The 13,968-nt window shown below is 39.0% G+C and overlaps 1 protein-coding gene across 1 annotated transcript in view; it reads right to left on the bottom strand.

The window, feature by feature from the left end:
- LOC150081130 (focal adhesion kinase 1-like) overlaps positions 1-13,968 on the bottom strand; it is a 1,307,299-nt gene that overhangs the window by 1,018,045 nt on the left and 275,286 nt on the right. The gene's annotated exons all lie outside the window — the stretch shown is intronic.

Below are 13,968 nucleotides of genomic sequence, written 5' to 3'. Positions count from 1 at the left end.
AAGGTTGAAATATTAATAAATGAACTCAGTAAGTTAATGTAAGAAGTAATCAACAATCTTTTGAACAACTGCATAAATTATTAAAAAATTTTGAATAATTTGAAGCAAAGTTTCGAAATACGTCTAAAATGAAATTTCAAAATCAGAATTGGTCAGGCAACTTGTGAATACCTTGTATAACTTTGAAAAGAGCTTCTGCAGACTTCTCAGGACCAAGATATCGACGAGAAATATTACAACTTTCTGAAAGTGATAAAGCCCAAGAAACCTATAGGGAAACGGAAATCCAAAGAAGAAAAAATTAGTCAAGAAACACTTGTCATGATGAACCAAAGACGACAAATGAAGAGCAAGAAAAACACTGACAGGGAGAAAATTGAGTATACTGAGTTATACAAAGCCATTAGAAAGAGACTCAGAGAGGACATAAGAAGATTTAACACAAGAAAAGTAGAACAAGCATTAAGGGAAAACAAAGGATTTAAATCAGCAGCCATGAGCAGTAATACAGAAAGACAAATGATACTGAAACTGAAGAATAGTGATGGTGTACTTATAAACAGCAGAGAAGGCATAATTCAAATAGCAGAAGACTACTATAGAGAATTATACAAGGAGCAAGGGAATGATACCAGCAGTGGAGAAGATGGATTGCAAAGTAGCAGCACATACGACATACCCGATATTCTTCCTGATGAGGTAGAACATGCATTGAAGAAAATGAAGAATCGGAAAGCCCCGGGGGAAGATGAAGTTACTGTAGAGTTGTTAAAATTGGGAGGTAGAGACATAACACAAAAACTGGCAAGGCTCTTCACAAAGTGCATTAGAAAAGGTGTGATGCCTAAGCAGTGGAATAATGCAATCATAGTTTTGCTGCATAAGAAAGGAGATAAATCAGAAATTGGAAATTATAGACCAATTAGCTTGTTATCCCATATCTACAAGTTGTTCACAAGGGTCATTACTAACAGATTAGAAAGAATACTTGATGAGAATCAACCGAAAGAGCAAGCTGGCTTTAGGACAGGATTCTCAACTATGGATCACCTTCACGTAATATCACAGCTAATGGAGAAAGCAAATGAATATAAAACACCATTATGCCTGGCATTTGTGGATTATGAAAAGGCATTTGACTCCATACAGCATAAGGCAATGTTTCAGGCACTGGAAAGACAAGGCATAGATACTCCATATATTATGATTTTGAAGAAAATATATGAGAGTGCTACATCCTTTATTAGACTAGACAAAGACAGTAGCAAATTTAAAATCGAGAAAGGAGTTCGACAAGGAGACACAATATCTCCGAAGCTGTTTACTGCTGCCCTTGAGGAAGCTTTCAGAAGATTAGACTGGTCGCAGAAAGGAGTCAATGTGAACGGAGAGTACCTAAACCATTTACGATTTGCAGATGACATTGTGGTCATAAGCCACGATCCCAAAGAATTAGAGGAAAATCTTAATCAGTTATGCACAGTTAGTAAGGATTTTGGACTAAAGATGAATATGGCTAAAACAAAAGTAATGATGAACAAGTATGCCATGGAAAGGGAAATAATGATTGAAGGAGCAGTAATTGAAAAGGTGGAGTCATATACTTATCTGGGACAAGTTATTAGCTGTAATAATGATAAATGGCTGGAAGTCAAGAGAAGAATAAATTTTGGATGGATAGCATTCAGGAAATATAGTCATATACTGAAGAGCAATATCCCAGTTTGTCTGAAACGTAAAATAATCAATCAATGTATACTCCCCACCATGACTTATGGAAGTGAAAATTGGGCACTCACCAAAAGAATGGAAGAGAAGCTAAGAACTACACAGCGAAGAATGGAACGAATTATATTGGGAATCAGACTGTTAGATAAGAAGAGAAACACATGGATTAGGCAGCAAACTCAAGTAAAGGACATTCTTATCAAAACTAAAGAACAAAAATGGTCTTGGGCAGGACACATAGCTCGAAGACATGATGACAGATGGACTAAGAATAACAGAATGGTACCCAAGAGGAGCTAGAAGAAAACCTGGAAGACAAAGGCGGAGATGGATAGATGAAATTCATGAGTTTTTGAGTAGTAAATGGATGGCCAGTGCTCAAAACAGAAGGAACTGGAAAGTTGCTGGAGAGGCCTTCATCCTGCAGTGGATTGAAAATGGCTGATGATGATGATGATGAACTTTGAAAAGATTGCAGGCAAACATCCTTATAAATAAAATCCGCTAGTGTACTGCATATAGTCATTATACAGTACATGGAAATTTGTATGTCTTCCCCAAGAAAATTTTGGAGAATCATGGAGAATTCACATTGCCCGTGATAAGGGCAAACAAGCAATCCATTTTGTTTACACTGTGGGAGAAGGGAAAAAAAAAAGAAAAAAAAAAAAAACACTAGTCACTAACAATATAAAAAAAATAAATGCATTTGTATCAGAGGATTTTAAAAAAAATTAACATTTCTTCTTAAGCAATTTACACTGAGGTAGGTAAAATCTTTTTCAACTTCCCACACGTAATAACAAAGATCACCACATTTCATTTTTGCTGCCATAACAATATAAGTAGATGTATATGAGCCACACATTAAATCAAGCACTATGTTGGTCATTATATATAACTGCACATAGCTTCTAAAGTTGGTCATTATATATAACTGCACATAGCTTCTAAAGTTGGTCATTATATATAACTGTACATACCTTCTATCCATATTTTGGGATATTATCTTCTTGTAATCCAAGCAAAAAAGGTGGCTGCTCTCTTCTAGAACTGTAGCTCATTCAGTAAAATTTGTAACTAGTGCTAAATAGATATTGCCCAGTATGATGTTAGTTTAGAATAGAGAGCAATATGCAGGTAGGCTGAACTTGAAAAATGTCTTTTGATTGTTAAGAAATTTTATCATGGTTATGTGTTAACAGCCTTTCTGCACATAATTCAATCCCTATTTAAGGAAGAGATTAACCATGAACTGCTTCAGGAGCTTTTCTCATGCTCATTTTCAATACTTTGGATCCCTGCTTTATGATATTAATCCATTCCAGGGACACCATCATATCGTGAAATTCTAATAATGTGAACCCCAATAACACAGTTTTTTTTTTTTTTTTTTTGTAAATCCGTTCCAAGACCTCAGAAGTTGCAATATTCGCAATATAACTAAGCTATTTACCTCTCTAAAAGGTGATTTCTCAAATGGAACTTTCATAGCAGCAACAACTCAAAGTGTAATTAAAATCCATTAGATCAAGGCACAAAGAATTGGAAGAGATGGAACGGCTGCCATCTCTTTGGGTAGAAAATCAAACAAAGAACAAGTCTGCTTATGATAGAAGCAAAAGCATTAGCAATATTTTATTACGTAATAGTCGTAATAAAATATGTAACTATTTTATTACAATTATTTATTGTGTTTGGTAATGTTTTGGTTACAAATGTGTTCGATCTTGGGTGGTCAGCACCTAATCCAATTTTTACCATAGGGCCTGTTATTTATATTGCACGATTTTGCATTGCACGAGGGTTTCTAGGAACAACTATCGTGCTATACGAGGACTGACTGTATATCCACCTACCTACAGGATCTACTTCTGCAATTACAAGTCAAGTCAATTACAGAAGTAGATCCTGTAGACAGGTGGATACAGGTGGGAGATCCAAAGTTTAGTAAATTAAGATCACTATTGTTCAAAAAATTCTTCAATCAATTTGCCTCTTGCATCCATTCTAGCAGATCTTCATAATGGATGGTGGTTATTAAACTCAGCGAAAAGGCAAATTAGTTTTGGGAGTTGTGTAAGGAGGTTGTCCAGTTCTGAATGGGGAAATGTAAATGGAAACAAGGGAACTACTAACTGCAATACAAGTTGCCACAACTTCTAGGGTGGTTTTGTAATTGGATGGGACTAGATGGAATGTTAGAATGAATAAGAATAGCTACTCCCTCAGGTGCAGGAGATTCTGAGCTCCTATCTCATCTATACATGATATAATTTGAAAATTTTGGCAAGACGTGCGGTGACAAGAGTAGTTCCTGTATGCACAAACCTATGGGAATGAATCGAGTGAGTAAATCCTTTAAGTCATCGGGAGCAGTTCCAATGTATGATGTCATGCATTATTTAGGTTTAGCTGAGGAATGAGTCACTAACTTTTTTTTTTTTTTTTTTTTGGTGGGGGGGGACACTTTTTTCGGTTTTTATTGGAGAAGATGGGTATCCAGTATCCATAGTGTCATTCACATGAAGTTCTAGTATGGGTTCCTCATAATCTGAGTGTACATCCACTTTGATACCGTTGCTGATGATTCAGGTTTCTTACAGTCTTTAGCAATTTTCAATTTTTCAATATCATATGAGACTCTTAAAGTACCAATCAGGATACTAATTTGAGTATGTGGCCTCACTGGTTATAATTTTAGGAGTGTCTTTTCCAGAGGTTAATGGAGTTGCTTTAAGCCAGTTAACTACAGAGGTGTTGGGCAGAATTGACACATCTGTTTGAAAAATAGCTCCGGGAGTGAACATCTCAAAAAACATCTCACAGCTGTTACGGGTGTGGGATGCATAAGCTCAACTACGCATAGTCAACATAACTTGTCGCATGCCTCAGGATATGTTACTATGTTCAATTTTGTATTTTTTGATTTTTTTTTTTCCCCCAGTTTTCGACACCCCAGGGGCTCACATCTGGTGAGTATGGGCTTGGCACACCTAGGCTCCTGAGCTGAATATCATCATTCTTCTCTTTCTAGGTGATTTCCTTCTACTTCTGACTCTTGTTTCTCTGTTTCTCTCTCTCTCTCTCGGAAGGGTAATTCAGGATTTTTTTTTTTGGCTGGTGCAGCATAAGCCTCAGGCTTCCTTGTACCATATGGTTAATAATAATAATATCACAAGATTTAGAAATGGCAAGGTGGCTTCCTTTGCAGTTGGGATAAACGGGAGTTAAGATTGAACAGTCTGCTTGGGTATGGTCTTTTGATCCACAAATTAGCATTAGCAAAGGCACATAATGCAAGAAAGCAAGCTTATATAGCATCAGCCAAAAAAAAAAAACAAAAAAAAAAAAAAAAAACCACCCTTATTTCACCCATCCACTCGCTCCAAATGTTTGTCAAGTTCTGCCTTGAATCTATTTAAGCTGTCAACTTCTACAATGACAGATGGAAGTTTGTTCCAGCAATCAACCACCCACTGGTTAAAAGGTAAACTTCCACACATCTATCCTACAACTGTCTTTCCTCAATTTGAATTTATGCCCTCTCAGGTGATTATTCTGAGCAAGAGGAAGAATCCCATCAGCATTGAGCATGCTCAAACCATTCAAGGCTTTATACACCTCAATCAGATCATCTCGCAGGTGCCTAGCCTCCAGACAGTGTAATTTGCAAAACTTAAGCCTTTCTTTGTAAGAGCAACCCTTTGTTCCATTCACTAGTCTTGTTGCCCTTCTCTCTACTCGTTCCAACAGCTCTACACCCTTCTTAAAATGAGGCCTCCAGACCTGTATACAGTACTCAAGGTGTGGCCTGACCATTGCCTTATACAAGGGGATAATCACCTCCTTATCCCTGCTAGAAAAATTCCTGTATATCATTCACAAGACACCATGAGCTACTCTTGCAGACCGTTTTGCATTGCTTAGAAAACTTCATATCTGCCTGCACAATTACCCCCAGGTCCTTTTTATTCTCTACCACTGTCAGTGTGTTACCCAACACATTAAATTATGTCCAAGTAGCAAGGGAAAATAAAACAGTGGTTACACAGCCAAAAGAGGTTAACAAGACAAAGCAAAAATCCAGAAATAAAGAAACAAACATTGTCATACTAAAAGCAATGTCTGACTCAGCCCACAAATCCAGTGAGGCTGTCAAAGAAACGGTGATGACACAACTAAAGACCTACTTAAATTGGTTTTTTTTTTTTTTAGGAGCATTAGCAACTAAAGCCATATTGCTCCGGGATATGCGGTGGTCATTCCCCGACCTTTCCGCATCCTCTGTATTTGGTGGTGACGAAAGCCCTACTTAAAGGACATAAAAATTAACAGTATGAGAAAAGTGAAAGAAAATTGGGTGCTACTGGAAGTAGCAAATAAAGAGGATTTAAAAAAGATGAAGGCAATACCTCAAGTCACAAAACTTGGGCTTAAAACAGAAAAGCCAAAAATCCTCACATCTTAATTTTTGATGTACCAGAGGCAACATTAGAAAAAGACCTAATGATGGATATATACTATAAAAACTTCAGTAGCATAATGACAACAGATGAATTTGCTGCTGAATTCCTTCTAAAAAGAGGAACCAAATGCAAAAGAAATGGATTATTTAACATAATAGCAGAAATTACACCTAAATTATGGAAGGCACTGCAGGAACAACAGAGAATCTATGCTGGCTAGACCAGCCATAGATTCAGGGAACATTTCCCCATACAAAGTGTTTTAAATGTCATAAGTATGGTCATACTGCCAGGGACTGCAGTCAAAAAGAACTTGTCTGTGGTCACTGTGCAGTCACTGGCCACGATTACAAAAGCTGCAAAAATAAGTCTCAGCAGCCAAAATGTGCTACCTACAAGGCAGCACGGCTGACTGACTATGCACACAGCATTAGGGATGACAAATGCCCCTGCTATAAACAAATGGTTAAACTTATACAATCTAGAACCAATTATGGGCCAGACTGAAAATATAAACGTGACTAGGGCTCTAAATCTCGTCCAATTGAATGCTCAAAGAGCAAGAGCTATTGTAGATCAGATCAAGCTCGAATTAGAAGAAAATGACATAGAGATATTGGTGCTCCAAGAACCATACACACATACGAGAAGGGTTCAAGGATACCCAAGAAACTACAAAATCATAGAATGCACCTCAGGTGTCCCTTCTACAGCAATAATAGTGAAAAACACTGACCTTACAGTCACAAAGGTGGGTACCTCTGCTCCCCAACAGCACTGTGTGCTCGTATCACTAGTGCTGTGGGACAGTTCTATGTTATATCACTTTATTCCAGACCTGGCGAAAATATAAATCCTACAATAGATAGATTGTTTGTTTGTTTGTTTGTTTGTTTGGGAATTTATTGGGCGCATCGGCAACTATGGCCATAGTGCGCCATGCATATGGTAACTATGCATGTCATTTCTTCTCAAATAGAGAAAATGGAAAGAAGGGACCAGAAAGTTTTTTTTTTTTTTTCTAACTAAAGGAGGTGATATACTTTAATTATCTTGAAAAAGTTATAAATGCTTGAGACATTTGTTTCATTGTTTAAAAGTGAGGTAAGTGTAGGATCTTTTGTTGTGGATGAAGTGTAAAGATTCTGGCGTTCTCTTGTATATTTTGTGCATTCAACCAGAATATGTTTCACTGTGAGCATTGTATTACAGTGATGACATTGAGGGGGTGTTTCTCCTCTTAAAAGATAACCATGAGTTACATTTGTATGTCCTATTCGCAGACGAGCCAATATTACCTCCTGGTGTCGGATTGAACTGAAGCTGGAAGGCCATCGCTCAAGGTTTGGCTTGATACTTCGAAGTTTATTGTTTGGCTGATTTTCCCATAATAACTGCCATTGGCACGTGCATTTTTCCTGGATTATTGCTCGATAGTCTTGATGAGGCACTTTCCACTTGTTCTCGGGTGGAAGGTGAGCTAATTTGGCAGCATTGTCCGCTAGTTCATTTCCAGGAATTGCCATATGTCCTGGGACCCAGCAGAAGTGTATGTTTTTCCCAAGTACTGATAAGGTATGCAAGAGAGCTGACTATTCTTTTCACGACTGGGTGGGTGATGTTCATTGTGTTTTTTAGTGCTTGAAGTGCACTTAAGGAATCTGTGAAAATTATGCTGTTGTTGATATCGGAAGACTTGATATGATTCAGTGCAACCTGAATTGCTATTAGTTCTGCGGCAAATATACTGAACTCACGTGATAACTGATAAGCTAATGTGATGTTTGGGAAAATTGCGGCGATTCCAACGTGGACATCATTCTTTGATCCATCAGTATGTACTATGGAGAGGCTAGGATACTGGTTCACTACTGCATGGTATAGCTGCAAGAAGTTTTCTCTATGCAATGTAGATTTATTCCATTCATGCAGATGTAAATCACATGAGGGCGGAATGATATTCCAAGGAGCAAGAGAGGATGGGAGGCTATGTGCCACATTGTCTAAGGTTAGATTTAGTTCTTCTAAGAGGCGTTTTATTCTCATACCCAAAGGACAATTAGCATTAGGCCGGTTTTGGTATAACCTGGTGGGCTGTGATGAGAAAAGTATCTGCCAATTTGGGTGTTCTGGCATAGATCTAATTTTATAGGCGTAACGTAGTATCAGTTGTTGTCGCCTGATTGAGAGAGGAGGTTCGTGTGCTTCAGCATATAAGCTATGTATTGGTGACGTGCGATATGCTCCTAATGCAACGCGTATTCCACTATGATGGATAGGGTCAAGCCAGCGAAGGGCACTAGGTCTTGCTGAACTATAGACTGGTGCTCCGTAGTCAAGTTTTGATCTTATTAATGCTCTATATAGCCGTAATAAAGTAAGCCGATCAGCTCCCCAATTAGTTGCAGAGAGAACCCGGATGATATTTAGTTTTTGTTGACATGAGTTTCTTAGTCTTTTGATATGCTCAACAAAAGTGAGTTTCTGGTCTAAAGTGATTCCTAAGAACCGTATGCTCGGATGAACTGCTATTGGTTGGCGATTCAGTTGTAGCTCTGGATTGGGATGGAGTTTGCGTTGGCGGCAAAAATGGATGCAAAATGTTTTTTCCGGACAAAGTTGAAATCCATTAGTCTGAGCCCATGAACAGATCTTATTTATTGCCCCTTGCAACTGTCTCTCAATAGTATTCATGTTTTTTGCATGACACCAAATACTCAGGTCATCTACAAACAGTGCTTTATCAATAGTGTTTGGAATTTGTCCGGCAATGGTGTTTATTGCAATTATAAAAAGTGAAGCACTGAGTACAGAGCCTTGAGGAACTCCTTCTTCTTGGGAAAATACTTGGGACAGTGAGGTTTTGAATCGAACCTGGAATGTACGCTTGCATAGGAAATTCTGTATGAAAATCGGGAGGTGACCCCGAAATCCATGACGATGTAGTTCACGGAGTATTCCATACTTCCACGTGGAATCATAGGCCTTACTGATATCAAAGCAGACTAACACATGGTGTTCCGATCTGAGGAATGCATTTCGAATGGAATTTTGTAGTCTGACTAGTATATCTAGTGTAGATCTGTTTTGTCGGACACCGTATTGTGCAGAATGTAGCAGATTGAGATTTTCCAGGTACCAGGTCCGGCAATGGTGTTTATTGCAATTATAAAAAGTGAAGCACTGAGTACAGAGCCTTGAGGAACTCCTTCTTCTTGGGAAAATACTTGGGACAGTGAGGTTTTGAATCGAACCTGGAATGTACGCTTGCATAGGAAATTCTGTATGAAAATCGGGAGGTGACCCCGAAGTCCATGGCGATGTAGTTCACGGAGTATTCCATACTTCCACGTGGAATCATAGGCCTTACTGATATCAAAGCAGACTAACACATGGTGTTCCGATCTGAGGAATGCATTTCGAATGGAATTTTCTAGTCTGACTTGTATATCTAGTGTAGATCTGTTTTGTCGGACACCGTATTGTGCAGAATGTAGCAGATTGAGATTTTCCAGGTACCAGATCAATCGGCGGTTCACCATCTTTTCAAGAATTTTGCAAATGCAACTGGTCAAGGCAATTGGTCTATAATGAGTGGGATTTGTAGGGTCTTTACCTGGTTTAGGGAAGGCAAGGACTGTGGCACGATGCCATTGATTAGGGAATTTATCTTCCAGGAAGAGTCTATTGAATAGATGAAGAAGTAACTGTAATGATTCGGTACTAAGTTTCTGAATCATGGAATAGTGAATATTATCTGGTCCTACAGCACTGCGTCTAGATGTTGACAAAGCTCTGTGTAATTCGTGAATGGTAAAAGGTAAGTTGTATTGTTCATCTCCTTTTGAAGAGAAGTTTAACTTTTGTTTCTCTAAACTTGTTTTTAATCTTCTGAAAGTCGGTGTATAACTTTCTATTGCTGATGTTTTTGCAAAGGTTTCACCTAGTATATTGGCAATTCCAGCAGGATCATTTACATTCTGCCCTCTCCATTCCATGATGGGTAGAGGTATCGTTTTATATTTGCCACTCATTTTTCTGATTGCTTTCCAAATTTTATGTGCAGGCTTTGTTTGATTAATAGTCGAAGTGAAGCAGATCCAAGCAGCCTTTTTATTGCAGCGTCTGACATATCTCGCTCTTGCTCTAGCGCGCTTATATTGAATGAGATTGGTTGTAGTTGGACTTCGGCGAAAAGAATTCCAAGCTTTGCTTTGCTCTTTTTTAGCCACAAGGCATTCATCACTCCACCAGGTTTTTGGATGAATCGGTAATTTTGATGAGGATTTCGGGACAGTTTGTTCTGCTGCATGTAATATCGTTTTTGTGACATAGTCAACTGCTTCATCAGTTGTGGAATTTTGGATTATTTCGGGATCAAGCTTAGTTAATTTTTTATAGGACTGCCAATCTGCCTTTTCAGTGAGCCAATGTGGAATTTTAGTAGGATGATGAGAGGGCTTATTAAGTAATTCAATTATTATGGGGAAATGATCGCTATGTAGCGGATCATTGTTTATCGTCCACTTTAGACTAGGATATAAGGTTGCTGAACAGATAGACAAGTCTATTGCAGTGCTTGTTCCTGAAGGAAGGTGAACGTATGTAGGTGAACCGTCATTTAGAAGAAGGAGGTTGTTATTGTCTAGACACTGTTCAATTAGTTTTCCTCTTTGGTCGATGTTGCTGTTACCCCATAGAGTGTGATGACCATTTAAGTCTCCCAGAATGAGGAAAGGTGTTGGGAGTTGAGCTATAAGATTGTTGAGATCATTTTGTTGGAAGGTTTTCTCCCAGGTTACCAGCCCCGCCACATGGAGGCAAGAGCGGTGCTGCCTAGTGACCCAAGCGAAGAAAAGGGTTAGTAATAACTAAAAATAAAAAGAGGGATTAAAGAAAGGTGGCTTTCCTTTCTAGGTTATAGTATTTGAATATATCTATTTAATTATAATATTTAGGAGTTATCGGACTTTCGAAACTCAGGATAAACGTATTTACAATTAAGCGTACTAGATAATCACTCTGGAAAGGCGCTGTGGTCACTAATATCGCTTGGCACTCGGGGCCTCCTACAATAGAATATTTACAAGCAGTCACAGACCTGCTACCTACAGCAAATATCATAGTGCGCGCAGATGTCAAATGCCGGTCAGCCTTATGGCATAGCCGTATAGAAGACAGAGCAGGCACACACAAAGGCCACATATTATCAGATTTTATAGCCACCTCACCCTTTCAAGTGATAAATCAACCTAATAACTTACCAACTTTTAGCAGTACCATGTGGGAAAGTGACATTGATGTTACTCTTGCCACCAATTCAATAGCCTATAAAATTACCGACTGGTGTGTCCAGCCAGCCTGGACCACATCAGATCATAGAGCCATCACCACCTTCAAACTAAACAGGCACTTACAAATAACCCAACACTCCTTGTTGGATATCAAAAGGTATAACCTCAAAAAGGCAAACTGGCAGATTTTCACAGAACATACAGCAGCTGAGCTGCAAAAACAGGAAAATGAGTGGTCTAGATCAGACAACTGTAGCCCAGACAAGCAAGCACTGACTATGACAAATGTTTTAACAAAAACAGCAAACCTGTCTATCCCACGGAAAAAGCCGAGGAAGCAAGCAGTTCCCTGGTGGTGCCCTGAACTGACTATACTCAGGAGAAGGGTGCACCAGGCTAGGATAAATTTTCAAAGCGCCAGAACATCTTAGCCACAAAATGAGGTGGGTGCACTGAGAGATTCTTATAGAACTCTCAGGAATCAGTATATACAGCCCTCATAAGAAACAAGAAAAAGGAATGCTGGAGGCACTTGTTGAAAACTACTGGAAACAATAACCCTTGGGGAATTGTTAACAGAACAGTGTCCAACAAGCTGCCAAGAGGAGATGTCTTGGAAACTACTGTCAAACCAGATGGAACCCCAACCCTGCATTGGGCAGATTCTGTAAATAACATCCTAGACAGTATTATTCACACTGAAACTGGTGAACATTTCCCCACCCAGCTAGACATTATAAAAGAAAACACTGAACATGACAATAACAATTTTGAACCTCTGTTTACTATACAAGACTTAGAAATAGCACTATCTAAAACCAAAAACAATAAATGCCTAGGTTTGACCTCTTAGAGGTTGAGATTATCAAAAAATTAGCAGAAATAGCACCAGAAAAATTAATAGCACTATATAATAACTATATGACAGAAGATATATTCCCAAAAATATGGAAAAAAAAAAAAGCTGTGTTAAGTAATTCTCAAAAACCCCAATAAACTGCCTACTGATCCCAAATCACATAGAGCAATAGCCCTACTCCCTGTACTAGGGAAAATATATAGTAGATTAGCTCAGTATTACAGGGAAGCAGGTTTACATTGTCACAATCAGTATGGTTTTAAGCAGGGCAACTCTACAGAGGATGCCATGCACCACCTACTGACAACAGTTAAAAACTCAGAGGGAAAAATATATACTGGCAATTTCTATTGACTTTGCTGGGGCATTTGACTCACTCTGGTGGCCTAGTGTCCTTAGGAGACTCCGCCAGGCAAATGCCCTAAAAAACCTCTATAAGGTAATAAACAGCTACCTTACAGACAGAAGTGTCACAATATGCACAAGGTTCCAGGAATTGACATGCTCTGTGAATAAAGGCTTCCCGCAGGGTTCAATCTTTGGCCCTTTCTTCTGGAACAATGTTCTGGATGAATTTCTGGCCTTGGATCTGGGTCCTGTAGAAAGCCTGGCCTTTGCAGATGACATGGTTTTCCTTGTAAAAGGTAACATGCGAGTGGTTGTACAGCAAAGATAAAATGCGGTCCTCTTGCAGCAGCAGGAGTGGGCACAAATGCACATGCTCAAAATATCACCTCAAAAAACCAAACAAATACTTCTAAAAGGCAATTTGGACATAAGATGTCCACAAATCAAAATTAACATACCCACTATAAAAATGGCAACAGAACTAAATTATCTTGGAGTGGTCTTTGATTCAAAATTAACTTTTTACCCCCATTTCATCTACTTGGCAAAGAAAGTGAGAAATTATGCAGGTATGATTGCCAGGATGAGTCGAGCAGACTGGGAGCTCAAAAGAAGGACACTGGCAATCATATACCGTGCAATGTTCCTACCTGTTATCACCTATGGAGCTGGTGCGTGGTTCACCCGCTTGGCCATAGTAAGAAATAGGAATAAATTAGAATCAATACAAAGGACAATACTTCTCACTATTACCAGAACATGTCGCACAGTAAGCACACCTGTGCTACAGTTGCTGGCCAGAGCTCTCCCACTTTACCTGGAAGTTGCCAAAAGAGGCTTATATTATAGATTTAAAAAGAGCATAGCCACAGAAATTCTGGAGATAGCCCTTGATACAACCAACACCTTCAATGATGAAAAAAAAAAAAGAATAGCCACAAAGCTCCATGAGCTATGGCAAACAAAGTGGGAGCAGGAAACCAGAGGTCTGGTTACCAAACGGTTTCTGCCACGGGTGTCAATGGTTAGCCCAAAGCCACCTAAGTGGTATGTCCCTGGACTTTTTACAATATTTATATTGACAGGTCACGGCTCCCTAAAGGCGAAACTAACCTCCTTAGGCCTGACCGATGACCCAAACTGCACCTGTGGCGAAAGTGAAGACTGGGCACACATTCTATATGAATGTATAATATATGACATCCCCAGAACAGAGCACAGATTGCCCCCCCCCCTTCCCAGGGGAGAAGAACATCTATTCATCATAGAA

Source organism: Mastigoproctus giganteus, chromosome 9 (assembly GCF_048544385.1).
Source record: "Mastigoproctus giganteus isolate SK-2022 chromosome 9, ASM4854438v1, whole genome shotgun sequence".
NCBI classification, from domain to species: domain Eukaryota; kingdom Metazoa; phylum Arthropoda; class Arachnida; order Uropygi; family Thelyphonidae; genus Mastigoproctus; species Mastigoproctus giganteus.
The sequence above is the reverse complement of the archived record's forward strand: the minus strand, read 5'-3'. Positions and strand labels throughout refer to the sequence as shown.